This window comes from Hyla sarda, chromosome 4 (assembly GCF_029499605.1).
Source record: "Hyla sarda isolate aHylSar1 chromosome 4, aHylSar1.hap1, whole genome shotgun sequence".
Lineage (NCBI taxonomy): Eukaryota > Metazoa > Chordata > Amphibia > Anura > Hylidae > Hyla > Hyla sarda.
This window is the reverse complement of record NC_079192.1, coordinates 407879161-407901825: the sequence shown is the minus strand read 5'-3', so window position 1 is coordinate 407901825 and position 22665 is coordinate 407879161. Positions and strand designations below refer to the sequence as shown.

At 43.5% G+C, this 22665-nt stretch overlaps 1 protein-coding gene across 6 annotated transcripts in view; it reads right to left on the bottom strand.

Annotated features, from left to right (window-relative positions):
* Nucleotides 1-22665, bottom strand: part of RASSF8 (Ras association domain family member 8) — a 67945-nt gene that overhangs the window by 26018 nt on the left and 19262 nt on the right. Inside the window, exons 1-2 of one of the 6 annotated variants that reach the window (XM_056517605.1) lie at nucleotides 6726-7480; nucleotides 5252-5400 (exon numbers count right to left, since the gene is read on the bottom strand). The exons of 3 other annotated variants lie outside the window; for them this stretch is intronic. The gene's annotated coding sequence lies outside the window, so the exon portion shown is untranslated. Of the gene's footprint in view, nucleotides 1-5251; nucleotides 5401-6725; nucleotides 7481-14127; nucleotides 14184-22665 lie in introns of those variants that run through there. 2 more of the 6 variants (XM_056517608.1, XM_056517604.1) reach the window with 2 other exon arrangements.

Here is a 22665-nt window from a genome sequence, read left to right as displayed (position 1 = left end):
ACAGTCCTAAAAAAGAGTCTCCTAGGACTGTATCCACCTTTTCCAGCCCACGGGAGCACCTGAAAGCTGAGCTAATTTATGCAGGATAAGTCATCAACTGCCGAGCCGAGAAGTTCGTGACGAATCGAATTTACTGTAAGTTCGCTCATCTCTACTGAATACATAACATTTCTGTATCAATTAAAAGAAACAAAAATTAAAAATTAAAAAAAGTTCTGATTCCTAGCCTGCAGCGGCGCACAACATATACTTGGCAGCGGCCGGAGATATTCTCATCAATATTCTCTTTAGTAAAAAAAAACATTATAGTGGTGTCTGCCAAGGAGAGCGCAGCGTGGAAACCAAGCGTCTGGGATGAAAGGGGCCCCGAAACAGCAGGATCAGACTGATCAGAATTCCAGAAATCATCTTGATGGGAGTGCCAGCGAGCAGCGCCCACGTGTGCCCTGCCCGCCATATCAATTACAGGGCCTATCTAATATCCCAGCTTGTCTCGTAAATCAACATTCACTTACCCGGAGGGGTTGCACAACGCGGGGCATGCAGAGACCTCGCCATCCGACGGGATATCGATACCGCCATGTGCGCCCCGTGACATAACCCGCCCTGGCATTCGCATCGGGCACAATTCCACTTTAAAGACAAGTGAAAAACAATCGGGTAACTTTGCATAAAACTTAAGTTTTCAAATCTATGGTTATATTTAGGGATGTCCAGATACCGAGTACGAATACGGATACTTTATTTTAATGTCATGTGACAGCAGAGGTGTCTCTAAACGTTGTGAAGCCTTAGGTGAAAGCCGAACATGAGGCCCTCACTGACATTCACAACAAAGATATGTCCCCAGTAGGTAGGTAGGTAATCTCCTCTATTAGGTAGTAGCCCCCAGTAGGTAGGTAATCCATCCCATTAGGAAAAAGACACCAGAAAGTATGGAATCCCTGCCTATTAGGTAAAAGGCATTAGTAAGTAGGGAATCCCCTATTAGGAAGAAGCCCCCAATAGGTAAGTAATCCCCCCATAGTTGGTAGAATCCCCCAGTAGATAGGTAATTCCCCCATTAGATTGAAGTCTTCACTAGGTAGGTAATCCTTCCCCTATTAGGTAGAAACATCGAGTAGGTACCTAGCCCCCCTAAATAGGTAGAAGCCCCCAATAGGTTAGGCTATTAGGTAAAATCCCCAAGTAGGTAAGTAATCTGTCCCCTATTGGGTACAAGATCCAAGTAGGTAGGTAATCCCCCCTATTATCTACCCTATAGGTAGATAATCTCTATTACGTAAAAGCTCACAGTAAGTAGGTAGGGAAACTTCTCTATACGGTAGAAGCCTCCAGAAGATAGGTAGATAATTTCTCCCATGAGGTAGAAGCCCCCCAGTAGGTAGGTAACCCCCCATGAGGTAGAAGCCCACAGTAGGTATGTAATCTCCTCTATAAGGTAGAATCCCCCAATAGATGAGTAATCCCCCTATGAGGTAAACCCCCCCCCCAGTAGCTAGGCAATACCCCCCCCTATAAGGTAGAAGAGCCCAGTAGGTAAGTAATCCCCCTATTAGGTAAAAGAACCCCCACCTAAGGTAGAAGCACCCAGTAGGTATGAACCCCCCACCACCACCATTAGGAAGAAGGCCCCAGTAAGTAGGTAGGAAATCCCTCTATTAAGCTAAAGCCCCCAGTATGTAGGTATCAAATCCCCCTATTAAGTAGAAGCCCTGAAAAGTTAGATGGTCAGGTAGGGAACCTCATATTAGGTAGATGCCCCTATTACATAGTATCCCCCATTAAGTACCCAATGACAGCCAAATTCCAACAAATGGTCTGTGGAAAAGTTGGGTGATAACAACTAAAGCAATAAACTCTGGCTTTTAGTTGTTATCCAGATCCAGCTTTCCCATGCAGCATCAGCGACCTATTTAGATCTATGTCAGTGTTGGCCATATTGGCTTCCATCCAGCTTTCCCAGGATCAGATGAATAGACTGTATACAATCTTTCCTCGACTAACTTCCAACAATGAGAGTCTATTTTCGGACGAGGTGAACTAATTGCCGCATTCACCCGACTGGGGCCACAGAGATGCTGCCTCAGCACTTCTAGAGGGACCCCATGTAATGGGGGAGTAAAGGGATGTGGGAAACTTCATTTTACTTTGTGGTGACAGAGAGGAGTGTGGAATTTACATGATGTGAGGGTGTGATCGCCCAGGACAGTGAATCTAAGTTATTATTTATTGCTCAAAATAATTAAAATTACGTTAAAAAATGTAATATGACCACCTTATGACCAGCCTTATTCGCTCATGCAGATCGTGTGGCTTAGCTGCATGGATATATACAAAAAATGAACTATTATACTGCCCCCTATATACAAGAATATATCTACTATAATACTGCTCCTATATACAAGACTATAACTACTATAATACTTCTCCTATATACAAGAATATAACTACTATAATACTGCTCCTATATACAAGAATATAACTACTATAATACTGCTCCTATATACAAGAATATAACTACTATAATACTGCTCCTATATACAAGAATATAACTACTATAATACTGCTCCTATATACAAGAATATAACTACTATAATACTACCTCCTATATACAAGAATATAACTACTATAATACTACCTCCTATATACAAGAATATAACTACTATAATACTGCTCCTATATACAAGAATATAACTACTATAATACTGCTCCTATATACAAGAATATAACTACTATAATACTGCTCCTATATACAAGAATATAACTACTATAATACTGCTCCTATATACAAGAATATAACTACTATAATACTGCTCCTATATACAATAATATAACTACTATAATACTGCCTCCTATATACAAGAATATAACTACTATAATACTGCCTCCTATATACAAGAATATAACTATTATAATACTGTCTCCTATATACAAGAATATAACTACTATAAGACTGCTCCTATATACAAGAATATAACTACTATAATACTGCTCCTATATACAAGAATATAACTACTATAATACTACTCCTATATACAAGAATATAACTACTATAATACTGCCTCCTATATACAAGAATATAACTACTATAATACTGCTCCTACATACAAGAATATAACTACTATAATACTACTCCTATATACAAGAATATAACTACTATAATACTGCTCCTATATACAAGAATATAACTACTATAATACTACCTCCTATATACAAGAATATAACTACTATAATACTGCCTCCTATATACAAGAATATAACTATTATAATACTGTCTCCTATATACAAGAATATAACTACTATAAGACTGCTCCTATATACAAGAATATAACTACTATAATACTGCTCCTATATACAAGAATATAACTACTATAATACTACTCCTATATACAAGAATATAACTACTATAATACTGCCTCCTATATACAAGAATATAACTACTATAATACTGCTCCTATATACAAGAATATAACTACTATAATACTACTCCTATATACAAGAATATAACTACTATAACACTGCCTCCTATATACAAGAATATAACTACTATAATACTGCTCCTATATACAAGAATATAACTACTATAATTCTGCTCCTATATACAAGAATATAACTACTATAATACTGCTCCTATATACAAGAATATAACTACTATAATACTGCTCCTATATACAAGAATATAACTACTATAATACTGCTCCTATATACAAGAATATAACTACTATAATACTACTTCTATATACAAGAATATAACTACTATAATACTGCCTCCTATATACAAGAATATAACTACTATAATACTGCTCCTATATACAAGAATATAACTACTATAATACTGCCTCCTATATACAAGAATATAACTACTATAATACTGCTCCTACATACAAGAATATAACTACTATAATACTGCCTCCTATATACAAGAATATAACTACTATAATACTGCTCCTATATACAAGAATATAACTACTATAATACTGCCTCCTATATACAAGAATATAACTACTATAATACTGCTCCTACATACAAGAATATAACTACTATAATACTGCTCCTATATACAAGAATATAACTACTATAATACTGCTCCTATATACAAGAATATAACTACTATAATACTGCTCCTATATACAAGAATATACCTACTATAATACTGCTCCTATATACAAGAATATAACTACTATATACAAGAATATAACTACTATAATACTGCCCCCTATGTACAGGTATATAGATAGTGTTGAGCGGCATAGGCCATATTCAAATTTGCGAATATTCGCGAATATATGGACGAATATTCGTCATATATTCGCTAAATTCGCATATTCACAATATTCTAATTTTATTTTCGCATACGCGAAAATTTGTGTATGCGAAAATTTGCACGCCAGTCTCACACAGTAGTATTAGAGCCTTCTTTACACCACACAAGCTGGAAGCAGAGAGGGGGGATCACTGTGATGTGTACTGTGGAAAAAAAACAAAAAGAAAGCAAACAAATATTCGTAATTACGAATATATAGTGCGATATTCGCGAAAAAAATTTGCATTGCGAATATTCGCGAGCAACCCTAATAGATAGGAGTATGTTTATACCGTGTCCTTCTCCTGGCTCTATATTTAGGCTGCGGTATACAATGAGTCACCAATGCAGTAGATTTCGGCAGGAAGCTCCATCTGGAGACGACATCAGTGAGAACTTTCCTAAAAACTTGTCCTGAGTGACCAGGCAGGCGAGGAGATAATGGGAGTATTAGTGCGGTATTATCTCCGCCCTACGGGTTTCTATTTTTGGGGAACCACTATCATCACACACTTGTGATCGCCCCAGTTGTGTTCTGTGATGTCCAATTATTCCTGGGGTGGAGCGGACGAGGCGGTGAGGATGATGGGACAATCAGACATGTCTGACAAGCAGAGGACACTCCACCTACGCTCTTATCTTATCTCCATTACTTTAATCTATTGCTCCCTGTTATCAGCCAGGGAACAGGCTATGACTAACACTGGGACAGCTATATACACCCAGAACCCCTTGTATACCCTGTATACACCTGTATTCACCTTATCAGTACAAGATGTGGAAGCCTTGGCTCTATGGGGAAACTAGACAGGCCCCCCCCCAGCTGTTGCAATACTACAACTCCCAGCATGTCCGGACAGCCAAAGGCTGTCCGGGCATGCTGGGAGTTGTAGTTTTGCAACAGTACAGTATAGTGCAGCGGAGGCTATTATGCCTTGTGCTTACCTGTTTTAGCTGATGTGGCAAGCATGAGTTTTCAGCCACACTGGATGTTATTCCAATGCTGCCTACATTTCCCATGGATCCTCTGGCTTTGCAGAGAGAGGGGGTGGAGTCTGATCACTGCACCTGGTCATGTAATAAGGCTGCTTGCGCTGGAGGTCACACAGGTGAACTGATTAGAGCTTTGTTCAGACGTTACATATTTACTGCATACAGTTTTTGCTTTAATTTTGCAAAAATCATATTTAAAAAAAAAGACTGTGATTTGCTGGAGGGGACGTGTATAACTACTATATATCCTGATCCCATAGAGTTATCAGCAGCAGTATACAGATAGAGCTGGAGGGGAGGTGTATAACTTCTATATATCCTGATCCCATTGAAGCAGAAGCAGCAGCAGTATACAGACAGAGCTAGAGGGGAGGTGTATAACTACTATATATCCTGATCTCATAGAGATAGCAGCAGTATACAGATAGAGCTGGAGGGGAGGTGTATAACTACTATATAACCTAATCCCATAGAGATAACAGCAGCAGTATACAGATAGAGCTGGAGGGGAGGTGTATAACTACTATACATCCTGATCCCATAGAGATAGCAGCAGTATACAGACAGAGCTAGAGGGGAGGTGTATAACTACTATATATCCTGATCTCATAGAGATAGCAGCAGTATACAGACAGAGCTAGAGGGGAGGTGTATAACTACTATATATCCTGATCTCATAGAGATAGCAGCAGTATACAGATAGAGCTGGAGGGGAGGTGTATAACTACTATACATCCTGATCCCATAGAGATAGCAGCAGTATACAGATAGAGCTGGACGGGAGGTGTATATAACTACTATATATCCTGATCCCATAGAGATAACTGCAGTATACAGATAGAGCTGGAGGGGAGGTATATAACTACTATATATCCTGATCCCATAGAGATAGCAGCAGTATACAGATAGAGCTGGAGGAGAGGTGTATAACTACTATATATCCTGATCCCATAGAGATAACAGCAGCAGTATACAGATAGAGCTGAGGGGAGGTGTATAACTACTATATATTCTGATCCCATAGAGATAGCAGCAGTGTACAGATAGAGCTGAAGGGGAGGTGTATAACTACTATATATCCTGATCCCATAGAGATAGCAGCAGTATACAGATAGAGCTGGAGGGGAGGTGTATAACTACTATATATCCTGATCCCATAGAGATAGCAGCAGTATACAGATAGAGCTGGGGGAAAAGGTGTATAACTACTATATATCCTTATCCCATAGAGATAACAGCAGAAGTATACAGAGAGAGCTGGAGGGGATGTGTATTGCTACTATATATCCTGATCCCATATAGATAGCAGCAGTATACAGATAGAGCTAGAAGAGAGGTGTATACCTATATATATATATTAGTTAGTTTATTTCCACATTGTGATGCATTCAGACTTTTCGAGATGACCTTGTAAAGCCGTCTGTACCTGCGGGGGCCGCGCTAATTGCAGCTTCACGGAACACATCACATGTCGCTCGGAGGTTAGTCAGCCGATGACCCCTGTGGTAAACTTTTTTTTTTTCGTTTATCACCTTGACTATGACATGAGCGGCAGTATTTAAAGGGCCAGAAAATCCTAAAAGTCAGCAGCTTAAAATCTTTGTGGGGGCGTTATAGGGTTCAAACAGTGCAATTTCCGTTAAACTAGCCACAGGAAAGGCGCCATTTTAGATACAATAGTACAAAAATAGCAGAAAATAAAAAGGAACTGTTTGAACACGGCTCCAATAGATATGTGCATTGGCTGATAGCAGCGAGTACAATTCAGAAGGTGATGTGTGTACTGTCCCTTTAAGAAGGCCCAGGGCTGAACTCTTGTTATTAAAAGAGCACACGCTCCCTTCGAAGAGCCGAAATAGCTACACGGCGCCCCTCCCTGTGTAATTGGTGTAATAAAGTCTATTTATAAGTTATAATGGATCGGTAATGTGCCGCCGCTTTCGGATGAACCCGTCGGTTTGTCAGGACAGGTGATTCGTCACTATGGAGTGCGCAGGATTATCGCCCCGATCCCGCCCTGCGCAGGGTGGAACGGGTCTTTTTTTGGGTGAAAAAAGTCTCGGAAAAGTAGAGAACACCGCGGCGTGTGGAAATGTCTACCAGATGTGACCACCGGACCCAGAACTCGTAACAATAATAATCTATGAGCGGCCCATGAGCGGAACACCCAGCCCTAAGCAGTGTTTCCCAACCAGGGTGCCTGCAGCTGTTGCAAAACTACAACTCCCAGCATGCCCGGAGTTTTAGTTTTGCAACAGTTGCAGGCACCCTGGTTGGGAAACACTGCCCTAAAGGGACACATAGGCAAACCATGGGGGCAGCACTTGATCCTGGGACACGTGGCGGTCGATCCTATTAATCTGATGTTTAATTTGCTTTTGTATATGTATAAATATATATATATGGACGGGATAGGAGGACGGGGATAGGAGGACGGGGATAGGAGGACGGGGATAGGAGGACGGGGTAGGAGGACGGGGTAGGAGGTCGGGGATAGGAGGTCGGGGATAGGAGGTCGGGGATAGGAGGTCGGGGATAGGAGGACGGGGATAGGAGGACGGGGTAGGAGGACGGGGTAGGAGGACGGGGGTAGGAGGTCGGGGGTAGGAGGTCGGGGGTAGGAGGACGGGGTAGGAGGTCGGGGTAGGAGGACGGGGGTAGGAGGTCGGGGATAGGAGGTCGGGGATAGGAGGTCGGGGTAGGAGGACGGGATATGAGGTTGAGATAAGACAACAATACATGAGGACGGGATATAAGGAGGGTATATGAGGTCGGGATATAAGGAGGGTATATGAGGTTGAGATATGGGGACGGGATATGGTTTGGGATAAGACAACAATATATGTGGACGGGATATAAAGTCAAAAGCTTCCTCCCCAACAAGGATTAGGAAGGAAAAACCGGGCAACGCCAAGTACTCAGCTAATATATATATTGTCTGTAGTGGTCCCTAAAGGGATTTTGCCCCGGGGTTTCAAAACCATGGCTGCTTTCTTCTTTAAAAAACAAAAACAGGTTGTGCGTGGTATTGCAGTTCCATTCAAGTGATGGAGCACAAATGGTCCAGTGGTAGCAGAAGAGCCCTTGTACAGCTTCTATCTTTTTTTGCTTAAATAAATCTCCCTGACGACAGTTGTGGGGCCCCTAAAAACAGATCCCCTTATCCACAGGGTGTGAGATAACTGTCTGATCGTGGAAGGGGTCAGATCTCTGGGACCCCCAACGCTCCTTGCTTTATCCACTGGGGGCGCCAGAGATACCAAAGTGCCGTACTATGGTATCTCGGAGCTGCCATAGACAATGCACGGAGCGCGCTCCGACCCACCACTCCATGCACCCATTGGCTGTTCGGACATGCTGGGAGAGTTGTTAGTTCTGAAACAGCTGGAGGCTCAGACCTGGGGCTTAATGAAAGGGGGTCCAATACAGGAGACAATCTTAATCTCCCTTCATATCTTCTAATACACTAATCTAAAGACCCCCTTTATGTAAATTAAGATTAATTATAGGGGCTGGAATACAACTTTAGGGTAAAAAAAAGAGAAATGTTTACAAAAAAAATTAGAAAAATTATATATATGTATATATATATATATATATATATATATATATATATATATATTTACTAAAATGTATAATAATAATAATAATAATTAATAATAATAATAATAATAATAAAAAATAAATAAATAAAATCTAAACTTTCACCAAAAACGATCTTTTGTTGGGTGAAATGTAAGAAGAGATTTGCGTGACCGCTATTGTCGGCCATGTTTGAAATTTTTCACATTTTCCACCATATAACTCAGTGTTTTTCCAAAACAGTGTGCCTCCAGCTGTTGCAAAAGTACAACTCCCAGTATGCCCGGACAGCCTTCGGCTGTCCGGGCATACTGGGAGTTGTAGTTTTGCAACAGCTGGAGGCTCACTATTTGGAAAACTTTGGCGTGCCCCTTTAAGTTGCGTTGAGCAGCCAATGTTTACACGGTGTGCGGTGCCATGTTGTCACTGCGGATATCGTAAGTGAATGGATTTCCTGATCTCTCCGCTCCAGATTTCCTCCTTCTTGGTATCGGCGCTGTGCGGAGCAGACATGGCGCTGACTCAGTCTTTCCTGTGTTATCTGCAGTGCTCACCATGCGGCTCGTATCGTACACTGCAGATGCCGCCTGCTGCCAGTCGAAACCCCCCCCATCCCCCTCCTTTCCTATATAATGGGCACATCTGTCTCATCAATTCGTATTCCGACAACGTCCCATAAAAATAAAAAAAAATAAAAAAAAGTCTTTAAGGATTATAATGGAAACACAGCGTTCAAACGTTTCCAACACCACCAATCACCCAGCTCTCCCAGAATCCTGAATGGCAAATCTGCCCAGTCAAAAAAGTAAAAAAAAAAAAAGTCTGAGGGACAGGATGGCAAAAAAGCCTTAATAGGAAGGGATCCGTCAGGATAAAACCCAGAGTCCCGGCTGTCATGGCTCCAGAATACTGGAAGATGAGACATAAGCGAAGAACGAAGACACAAGTCATTCCTGACGCATGAGCTCATCTGTTGTAGGATGTGATACCGTATCTCAGCTCGGGGCAACGGAGGCCGACCACAAACCGGACAACGTGGGGCTACAACAGGATAAATATGAAGGAAGGATTATACAGGATTGGATATTTCCCGTAATCTACAACCATCCGACAATTTTATGTTGTTAGAAGGATGAGTAATATAATTACCACTTTATATAGAAAATGTACAGTCCGGCATTATACTCCAGAGCTGTACTCACTATTCAGCTGGTGAGGTCACTGTGTACATACTTTACATTACTTATCCTGTACTGATCCTGAGTTATATCCTGTATTATACTACAGAGCTGTACTCACTATTCTGCTGGTGAGGTCACTATGTATATACATTACATTACTTATCCTGTACTGATCCTGAGTTATATCCTGTATTATACTCCAGAGCTGTACTCGCTATTCTGCTGGTGAGGTCACTGTGTACATACATTACATTACTTATCCTGTACTGATCCTGAGTTATATTCTTTATTATACTCCAGAGCTGCACTCACTATTCTGCTGGTGGGATCACTGTGTACATACATTACATTACTTATCCTGTACTGATCCTGAGTTATATCCTGTATTATACCCCAGAGCTGTACTCACTATTCTGCTGGTGAGGTCACTGTGTACATACATTACATTACTTATCCTGTACTGATACTGAGTTATATCCTGTATTACACTCAGAGCTGCACTCACTATTCTGCTGGGGAGGTCACTGTGTACATACATTACATTACTTATCCTGTACTGATCCTGAGCTATATCCTGTATTATACTCCAGAGCTGTACTCACTATTCTGCTGGTGGGGTCACTGTGTAGTATATAATATAATGTTTCTTTTTCTTTATAAATGCAGTAAAGATATTTACAAAAAAAATATGCCAAATGGATCCAGTACTTGAAGCCACCGGTCCCGCCGTGCGCCTGGTTATGGAGAACATACTGTACTATCAGCCATTTCATTCATATTTAAAGATCTGACTATAAGAAACCCTGAGAGGGTCTCCAGAGATTCTCACTGACACAGATGTGACGAGAATGGATGACGCTTGTGTTGTTACAAACACGTCTGCACTGTTATGTAATGAGGGACTTAAAGTGGAACCCCTCCAGATAGAAAGGAGTTGTGTTATATAAACATATTGCTCATAGTAAGATTCTTTAAAGGGGTACTCCACTGCCCCAGTGTCGGAAAAATTTTGTTCCAAATGCTGGGTGCAGTCAGAGAGGGTCGTGACGTCATCCACACGCCCCCTAGTGACGTCACACCACGCCCCCTCAATGCAAGGCTATGGGAGGGGGGGTGGCGGCTGCCACGCCCCTTCCCATAGACTTGCATTGAGGGGGGCGTGGTGTGGCGTCACTTGGAGGCATGTGCATAACGTCACGACCACGGTAGCCCGCACCCAGCGTTCGGAACAAAATTTTTCGGACACTGGGGCAGTGGAGTACCCCTTTAATACTACATTTAAAGTGGCTGCAACATGAAGCTTCCCTTCATTCTGCATTAGGCATAGTCATTTTTGGTAAACAAGGTTAAGCACCATCATACAAGAACCTCCTGCGGACTTGGTGTGTCCCGATACTCGTCTACATGCTGTGGTGGCGGGGTGTGTGGTGCAGGGCAGATGATGTTACCCTAGGGGCAGATGGCATTAACCCCTTGAATTCGTGATGCCAGGGCGTGGTTTAGCCTAAAACCACCCAAAGGTATACTGATGAATCCTGGGCTAGGCACAGGGGCAATAAAGACTCCGACACCAAGTTATGGACAACGGTAGCTTTACTGAGGGTAGACAGATGGTAAAGTCTATACAGTTCAGCCAGGGCCCACGAAGGTGACCAGTGACTCAGAGACCTTAAGGGCTTGCTGGGACTTGTAGTAGGACTGGAGAATTGAATGCAGACCACACTGACTTGACAGATGACCGGGACTGACTTGACTTGACTCAAAGTTGTGACTTTATCTTACATGACTTGATGGTGGCTGCAGGACTGGACTTTGAGGTCTCCAACACTCTGGACACACACACTAGGCGACTGCACTGGACCTCAGCCGAAGAGAGAGAAGCTCCACCCAGGGCTTATATGGGGAGACTAGCAGGGAGCCCATAGGTCCCTCTTGGGGCCACCTGGTCACTGGTACCTCCTGGGTAACAATCACATGACATATCACATGGTATAACTCTTATAGCAACATTACATTTTATAACACTTTACATGGTAAAACATATTTACAATGGGGAAAAAAGTGCAGGGGCCTTGGGGACACTGAAGGAGGCCGCCTGACAGGACAGCAGGAGCACAGGGTAACATCTCCCATACTGGGCCATCACAATGCAGCTGAATAGTATAGGTTACAGGGAAGCTGTACATTGTCCCCTGTCAGGGTATCATGAGTTAAACATGTCTTACATACTGTATTACTTAACCATTGCACAACTTAACACCTCAATGTATGCATACGTTAACATTCTCTGTACTGCCACTAATAGTGGATATTGTAAATGTGTATGAGAAGTAGGTCACATGACCTTCCTGCAGAAAGGCTTCTGCATAGAAGTTTCCAAAAAGTTCTGTGGGAAGAGTCCCCAAGTTCACCTAAGCAGGCTGAAACCAATCCAAACTAGGTAGTCTTAGCCTGGTTTAGGTCACAAAGCATCTCCTGTGAGTTGTTCCATGCCAGCAAGCCTGCTGTGCAAAAATTTAGACAGCCCTGGCTCTGCCAGAGAATCCTGTTTAAGTTGCTGGTCAGCTCGGGGTCTTTCATGGTCAACCATTCAGTCTATGCTAAAATGGTATCTGCTCTCAGTATTTCTATTCTGAAAAATATTATTTCAAGTCAGGAGAGATAGATGCTGTACAAGGGCTCTTCTGCTAACAGTGGACCATGTGAGGGTGTCCGGCCTGAGCCAGTGCAATAGGGTACCTTCCACACTGAAGGCGTATCTGCTTTCAACTCTTATTCTATTCTGAAAGGGAGATTCTTTCAAGTCAGAAAAGACAGAAGCTGAACAAGGGCTTTACTGCTAACACTGGACCATGTGTGGGTGTCCAGCCAGTGCCAGTGAAATAGGGTACCTTCCACACTGAAGGTGTATCTGCTCTAAACTCGTTTTTTTATTCTTTCAAGTCAGAAAAGATAGAAGCTGTACAAAGGCTCTTCTGCTAACACTGGATCATGTGAGGGTGTCCAGCCAGAGCAAGTGCCACAGGATACCCTTCACACTGATGGGGTTTCTGCTCTCAACCCTTATTTCTATCCTGAAAGGGAGATTCTTTCAAGTCAGATCAGACAGAAGCTGTACAAGGGCTCTTCTACTACCACTGGATTATTTGTGGTCCTCCAGACAGAGCCAGGTGCAATAGAATAACCCTCTGAAGAGTTATCTGCTCTTAACTTGTATTTCTATTCTGAAAGGGAGATTCTTTCAAGTAAGAAAAGACAGAAGCTGTACAAGTGCTCTTCTGCTACCACTGGGCTATTTATGGGACTCCAGCCGGACAGACTTCAATATGCTATCATATCGACTGTGAAGCTGGGCCAGTATTATAGATCCATTTTTAAATTAACAGGTGTCTGAACCCTCCCACAAAAAATTTTCCATAAATAAAAGTCCCCAAAAGTTGTACAACCACCTTTAAAGTTGTATTAAAACCTTTCTTATGTTTATATGCAGGAAAGTTGGGTAATGACCACTAGGACAATCATGTAGTTTATCACCCATCTTTCCTATGCTCCTAAATGGTTGGCGATAACTCTGCATAACTGGGCAGACAACCCAGGAATGTGAGCCATATTGGCGGCCATATTGGCCACCCATCTTTCTCGGTCTCCTCAATCTGGATTTTAGAGTGAAATGTTTTGTTAGTTAGATGAATGTATCACAGACTCCGGTCTTGTTGGAGACCATGAACCGTGCCGTGTGCGGGAAGAATTCCTCATAGTTGACCTTGAGGCGTGTCAGAATATTTTACCATACATAATTCCGCCATATTTGCACAGCTAATACAGCGACTTCATATGACAGCTGGAGGATCGAGGGCGGCTCTGTAGAACAAGGACAACGTGAGAAGAACAGGAATCATGAAAAGCAATTGGTGGGGGGGGGGGGGGGGGGTGGCACATCTAGCTGTGTTAATTAATGGGGGCAATGCTGGGAGTTGTAGTTAGACAATAGCTGCAGAGTCGTGGATCCGACAGACATGGCGGCTCTCTGTACGTCATCCATACACCCTAACAGGGTCTGCTTACCATCATATGGTCTGTGACCGGGATCGCGGGACGGTCATTAGTTGACCGATTTCCAGACATTGTCACCGGCATAAAGCTTTATATGTTCTTTTTCGATGCATCAAGCTCCTCATTCTTCACGGATAAATCCTAATACCTCTAGATGAACCATCTGCCGCCATGCGGAGCCATCATCTAATCCACCATCACCGAGCTATACCCGGAGACCCCCCCCCCCATAGACAGCGGCCACTGCAGACACAATGGTGCTTACTGATGAGGATCACTCAACTTAGGCCGCATTCACATCACCATTTAAAATCGGATATATCAGTGTTTCCCAACTAGTGTACCTGCAGCTGTTACAAAACTACAACTCCCAGCATGCCCGGACAGCCAACGGCTGTCCGGGCAAGCTGGTAGTTGTAGTTTTGCCACTGCTGGGGGCGCCCTGGTTGGCAAACACTGTCATATATGCTTAATATACTACTACTCCCAGTTGGCCCTGCACTACTACTCCCATCCCGGTTCCTCCCTGTGGGCGCCAGAGTCTGATCAGTTGCTATAGATACACAGCAGCCAATCAGAATTCTGCTTTAATTTTTCTACTGTATGTAGTTAAAGTGTACCTGTCGTCAACAAAAACTTTTTACATAATGTAGTTAATACCATTATATGTATATTTGTAATATACAATGGTTAAAAAATTTGTATATTTTTGTCCTTGCAGCTATTGTCTGTGTGTCTCTATGAGGAGACCAAATACAGGAAGTGAGGGGGGACAAGCGAGACTTTGTGCAGGACAGTGTTCTCTGATGCTCTATAACATGCTCCTGCACAGAGCCCTGCTTGTCTTGCCCCCCCCCCCCCCCCCCCTGTTTTTGGACTCCTCATAGAGACACACACAGACAATAGCTGCAGGGACAGCATTTTTTCACCAAAATATATACACAACTTTTAACCAATGAATATTACAAAAATAAATAGTTTGTCACAGTTAAATAAAGTTGATTGAAAAGGCCTCAGTAGAAGCAGTGAGTACAGTATTATCTACATTATATAAAAAGTTTTTGTTGATGACAGGTAGATTTAAGAAGCAATCAGATTTGATCTTTTAACTGGTTGCTATGGGCAACAAGGCCTACACTGTACTCACTGCTTCTACTGAGGCCTTTTCAATCAACTTTATTTAACCGTGACAAACTATTTTTAGTGGGAAGGAGGTTGGAATACGTCTGTAAAGTTGGCCAAATATGACCAGTATTATCTAACCAATTGAACCCCCATGTCCATAAATTTAAACCCCCCCCCATTAAAGTTCTATTAAGCAGATTATCCATCTGATCATTCATCTTTCCTAGACTCCTGATTAGAAAATCTGCAGTGAGGAGTTTAATGCTCATAACTGGACAGACGAGGGGGTCACAACCTCTGAATTGTGAGCCATAATGATCTTTCTTAAAGTCGTACAATATATATATGTATATATATATATATATATATATATATATATATATATATATATATATATATATATATACACACACACACACACACACACACACACACACGTTTGTGTTGTTCTATCTTTTTAAAGTCTGAAGCTATTGCACACGTGTGGAAAAAAACTGTGTACGATTAAACGAATAAAAACATCCTGCGATACAGTTAACTAGGATTTACATGGTCAAGGTTAAAGAAACAAATTGATACAACATGATTTCAATACATTTTTTAAATTGGGATGAAAAATTGCGTTTTATCACCCGACAACAAGAAAATATGGCAAAAACGTAAATGAACCAAAATGGGTGCAGGTGTCGGATAGAAGTTCTCAATAGAAGTCAATGGTTACGTCTGGATATAGGGTTCTATACGCGATCTGAACTTTTGGTGTGAAATGAATTTATTTTACAGATATCCGCGCTTCGTCGTCGACTGCCCGCCATTCTACAGACGCGATCCTGTAGTAGCGACTAACATGATGGAATAAACAATCAATGCCATTTAGTATCAAAGAAAAGCTAAGTGACCATAAAGATACCTATCGGTCAAACATGGCTGACCTGGCAGAGTTTATCTTAATAGGGGTGTCCAGGATTACGAAAACCGAGCTGAACTGCAATACTAGACACAACCTGTGGGTGGCGCTGTTTCTCGCAGAGAGCAGACACGTTTTTTTTTTTTTTTTTTTTATCCTGGACAAAAAATAATCACCTGCCAGAGTAAAGGATCAGGCAAACTGAAATCCAATATGTCAAAATCGACGACCTACCTAATGTGTATGGACACCGTAAAGAAGTGTTCCGCAACTTGAGGCTCTCCAGCTGTTGCAAAACTACAAATCCCATCATGCCCTGACAGCCTTCGGCTGTCAGGGCCTGATGGGATTTGTAGTTGTGCAACAGCTGGAGAGCTGCACTCTGCCTTACTTTTGTCAGCCCAGTCTTCCCATTATGTCTTATACTTCATTCGCACCCAGAGCTGAACTCATAACGCAGTTTACCCCTTACCTGACAACTATGGCGGCGGTGTCATACGAGCTCCCACAATGCATTGCTTTCTGGTTGAGAAAGCTCCTCTAGATGTGAACGTAGACCGAAAAATTGTCCTTCAAATCTCCAACAAATATGGTGGCAATCCCAGATGGAAACAAAAGCTTTTTTATCTTTTGGGACGGGGGCGTTTTACTGTGCAAACACTGCGGGGTGGGGGGAAACTATTTGGGCTCGGTTTCATAGGGTTGGACATTGTCTGCTTAGGAAAACAAACTGGAATAATGGAGATTGTTTGTTGGACAATGTGGAGTGGTCACCGGGCTACTGCACAAACAATGGCTGATAGAGGAAGAAGCTGCTCTCCTAATCTCCCAACAATCCAGCTACCTGTCATGGAAGAGAAGAAACAGCAGGAAACACTTAGGACTCATTGAGTAGATTATCCGCGGTCCCCTGGGTACTAGACCTTTAACTCCTCGCACTGGGCAATCGCCACCGTGTTATTTATATATATTGTCACTGTATATTACCGCCATAATGTATCCGGCTCAGCCCTAACATGGATTATCTTGTGACACTTTATTAGGTACACCTTGCCAGTTCTGGGTCGGACCCCCCCTAATGCCTTCATTCTTGGTGGCTTTCTACAAGGTGCTGAAAACATTCCGCAGAGATTTAGATCCATACGGACATGATGACATCAAACAGTTCCTCCATATAGACATGATGACATCACACAGTTCCTCCATATGGACATGATGACATCACACAGTTCCTCCATACGAACAGGATGACTTCACACAGTTCATCCATATGGACATGATGACATCACACAGTTCATCCATACGGACATGACGACATCACACAGTTCATCCATACAGACATGAGGACAACACACAGTTCCTCCATACGGACATGATGACAACACACAGTTCCTCCATACGGACATGATGTCATCACACAGTTCCTCCATACGGACATGATGTCATCACACAGTTCCTCCATATGGACATGATGACATCACACAGTTCCTCCATATGGACATGATGACATCACACAGTTCCTCCATATGGACATGATGACATCACACAGTTCCTCCATATAGACATGATGACATCACACAGTTCCTCCATATAGACATGATGACATCACACAGTTCCTCCATATAGACATGATGACATCACACAGTTCCTCCATATGGACATGATGACATCACACAGTTCCTCCATATGGACATGATGACATCACACAGTTCCTCCATATGGACATGATGACATCACACAGTTCCTGCATATGGACAGGATGACATCACACAGTTCCTCCATATAGACAGGATGACATCACACAGTTCCTCCATATGGACATGATGACATCACACAGTTCCTCCATATGGACATGATGACATCACACAGTTCCTCCATATAGACATGATGACATCACACAGTTCCTCCATATGGACATGATGACATCACACAGTTCCTCCATATGGACATGATGACATCACACAGTTCCTCCATATGGACATGATGACATCACACAGTTCCTCCATATGGACATGATGACATCACACAGTTCCTCCATAGGGACATGATGACATCACACAGTTCCTCCATATGGACATGATGACATCACACAGTTCCTCCATATAGACATGATGACATCACACAATCACATTCATGATAAAAATCTCCGGTTCCACCACATCCCAGCAGTGATCTATTGGATGAAATCTGGTGACTTTTGAAGCCATTGGAGTCATGTGACCTCATTGTCCATTATGAGATGATGTCATGTGACATGGGGCATTATCCTGCTGGAAGTATAATCAGAAGATTGGTCCGTAACAATACTCAGGTAGATTGTTGTGTTTATACCAGGCTCAATTGGAAATAAGGGGCCCAAAATGTGCTCAGAAAATTTCCCCTACACCATTACACCCATACCAGCCTGAACCTCTTATACAAGGCAGGATGGATCCAAGCTTTCATGTTGTTTCCTCAAAATTCTGACCCTGCCATCTGAATGTCACAACTGGAATCGAGCCTTCCAGTTTTTCATTGTCCAGTTTTGATGCCTGTGTGAATTGTAGCCACAGTTTCCTGATCTTAGCTGACAAGAGTGGCCCCCGGTGTGGTCTTCCACTGCTGGAGCCCATCTGCTTCATGGTTGGACGTGTTATTGGTTCAGATATGGTATTGTGCAGACCTTGGTTTTAACAAGTAGATATTTTAGCCACTGTTGCCTGTCATCTCGAACCAGTCTGCCCATTCTTCTCTGATACTGACAAGGCCTTTTGGTCCACACAACTGCAGCTCACTGGATATTTTATCTTCAACTTCAGACAGTTGTCTTGATTAAATCTACATTTTCTATTATGTGGAGTCACTTACCTGGGGAAGAGATGGCCCTAGTATTCACTATGGAAAGATGACAATTTTGCAGGGGGAAGTGACCTTGGGTCCTGGCATCATGTGGAGGTTACTGTGACACATGCCACCTACCTAAACATTATACAGACCAGTCCATCTCCATGTCAGAGGGCCCCCTAATGGCAGCGGCCTCATGGAGGCCATCCCTCACAACTTCAACAGGATCTTCTGCTGGTGCAGATACCACACCTTCAGAGTTCTGTGGAGAACCTGCTTTGTTGACTTAAAGAGGTACTCCACCCCTAGACATCTTATGCCAAATCCAAAGGATAGCGGATAAGATGTCTGATCGTGGGGGTCCCGCCACTGGCACCTGGCATTCATTTAGAGCATCGGGTGCAGTGCCGGAGGCTCGTGATGTCGTGGCCCCGCCCCGCACATGACGCCACGGCCACGCCCCCTCAATGCAAGTCTATAGGAGGGGGCGTGATGGCCGTCCTGACCCCTCCCATAAATTTGCATTGAGGGGGCATGGACGTGACGTCACGAGCGGGGCTGCAACGTCACGAGCCTCCGCCCCGCATTGCCAGTCATCCGACACGGAGCAAAGTTCTCTCCGTGCATCGGATGTCTGGGGGGCCGCAGCCGAGATCACGGGGGTCCCCAGCTGCAGGACCCCCACGATCAGACATCTTATCCCCTATCCTTTGGACAGGGGATAAGATGTCTAGGGGTGGAGTACCCCTTTAAGGAAACAAATGTAGGAAAAAAACACGATATACCAGTGTCATGTAAATAAACTCCAAAATCCCTTGGTCAGACTCCGCCTTCTGCCTATAGAAGACCGGTCAGCAGGAATCCCGGCAGCCATCTTTCTTTAATTCATCCCAGGTGTTGAAAGTTATTATAGTGTATGCGTTCCTCTCGACAACCCCCTCTTCTGCGCAGAGATTACACGGGAGGGTGGGAGAGGCCGCATATGGAATTTACAGCAACACAGAGACCTGCAGCCAAGTGGAAACTATTTACTTCAGAAACACAAGGAGAGAACTGGCACCGACCCGGGCGCCTCGAATTATACAACCTCATGTAATGAAAACATCTTCTATGTGCCGCAGCTGCACGCCAGCCTGGCCAAGGATTCCTATCTGCTCAAACCCTATACGGAACATTCAAACTGTGAAATCTGTTTTCTAATATCTTGGAAGAGATATCATCAGGCCTGAAGCCTGAGGCTGCACTACTGAGACATTCTGATCACATGTCCCTGTCAGGTGGAGCCTTGTCATGAAGAACGTGTGTAACTACACTGGTCCCTCAAGTTACAATATTAATCGGTTCCAGGATGACCATTGTATGTTGAGACCATAACTCTATGGAAACCTGGTAATTGGTTCTGAAGCCCCAAAATGTCATCCCAAACATGGGTAAAAGTGAGGATTAAAGAAAATATAGATAAAGCAATTTCTTACATATAAAAGTAAAAGAGCTGTTAATCACTGTCTATTTCAGTGTTTCCCAACCAGGGTGCCTCCAGCTGTTGCAAAACTACAACTCCCAGCATGCCCGGACAGCCTTTGGCTGTCCGGGCATGCTAGGAGTTGTACTTTTGCAACAGCTGGAGGCAACCTCTTTGGGAAACACTGGTCTATGTAGAGGACAGAAGTTTCTTGTACAGAACACGCAATGTCCTAAAAAAAGGAAAATGGAACCCCCTCACCTGATGTCCAAAAGGGCAGCTAACCCTGGCACAGGTAAAGAGTACAGAACATGTAATACCTCCCTGTACTGTAGGGGGCGCTACCAGACACCAGTCAGTGCATGCACTTTAGGAATACAGGTAAAGAGTAGTACAGAACATGTAATACCTCCCTGTACTGTAGGGGGCACTACCAGACACCAGTCAGTGCATACACTTCAGTAATACAGGTAAAGTGTACAGAACATGTAATACCTCCCTGTACTGTAGGGGGCGCTACCAGACACTAGTCAGTGCATGCACTTTAGGAATACAGGGGTTTTACCAGTGAAATATCCATTCTGATTGGTCGGTTCTTCCAGCCATTGACACGTTTTGCAGATTCCATAGCATTGCATGTTGAGTCTGGTTTCAAGTTACAATGTTCCAGAAAAGACCATTGTATGTTGAAACTATTGTATGTTAAGGCCATTGTAAGTTGAGGGATCACTGTATCCATTTCAATGATGCCCACAGGGTGTAGACATTTTTGTATTCGGTGACACGGGGCCCTCTCAGGAACCCCATCGTCCACCTCTCCAGCCGGTCGCTTTCCCTCGATCACCGAGGCGTTAAATCCGAGTTTCGAGTTGAACTTTAAACAGAGCCAGGAAGGAGAAGAAGAATTATAATGTATTCAGCTGAACAAAGAACGAAGACAAGAAGATCTGGTCCGACCTGATCCTGGGGAACGACCTACTGCACACGGGGTGTAGTCCTGAGGTCACCCACTCTTAAAAGGGTACTCTGCCCCTAAACATCTTATCCCCTATCCCAAGGATAGGGGATAAGATGTTTGATTGCGGGGGACCCCCCGCAATTGTGTGTTTAGAGCATCGGTGCAGTGCCGGAGGCTCGCAACATCACGGCCATGCCCGCTCGTGATGTCACAGCCACGCCCCCTCAATGCAAGTCTATGGGAAGGGGAGTGATAGCTGTCACGCCCCCTCCTATGGACTTGCATTGAGGGGGCGTGGCTGTGACTTCACAAGCATCTGTCCCGCATCACCTGTCATCTGGCAGGGAGTGAAGTTTGCTCCGTGCACCGGATGCACGCAGAAGGGACCCCCGCGATCAGACATCTTATCCCCTATACTTTGGATAGGGGATAAGAGGTCTAGGGGCAGAGTACCCCTTTAAAGGGGTTTGTACAGGATAAGAAACACATGGCTACTTTGACAGCACCTGTCGATGGGTTCTGTGGGTTCCATGAAGTGAATGGGGCTGCAATACCGCATACAACCAGTGGAGAGGTGTGGCACTGTTTCAGGAAGAAAGTAGCTGCCATATATATATATTTTTTTCACACTTTCTAACAGAGGTCCCCAACCCAGTCCTCAAGGCCACCGACAGTCCAGGATTTTAATTTTTCACTGTTCTATTCCAATAGAGTACCTAAAAAAAACTAGAATGTTGGTGGTCCTTGAGGACTGGGTTGGGGACCACCACTTTACAAGACACGGTGGTCTAAAACCTAAATCCCGCATCAGACAGGAAGGTTTACCTAATGGAGCCATGTTGATGGGCACCAAAATATATTGAGGAAGGAGGGGCCAATGGCCCCACGAATAATGAGCCAGCTGAGCCAGAAAAAGATATCAAATTATGGAACTACAGATGGAGACGAATTTTAACCTTTAGTATTAACCCCCCCCCCCCCCCACAGTCCTGCCCATATAGGGTCAGCATTGGTATTGTTCGCATTGTGTTGCCCATGAAAAAGCCATGACAACAACAGAAGAGTAATCCGGGATTGTACTGAACCCAGACAGATTCTGCCGCCGTCAGCATCACACGAGGTAAACAAACAGGGCACACAGCTCTGCCACCACAGCATTACCCAGCACATGTGCCGCCACTCACTTCGATGGCACTATCACTCCCACCAGCCTCAGTCTGGATATACAGGAAAATCTTAGGACATGACTGGGTGACATGGTGGTGGCATCAGTCA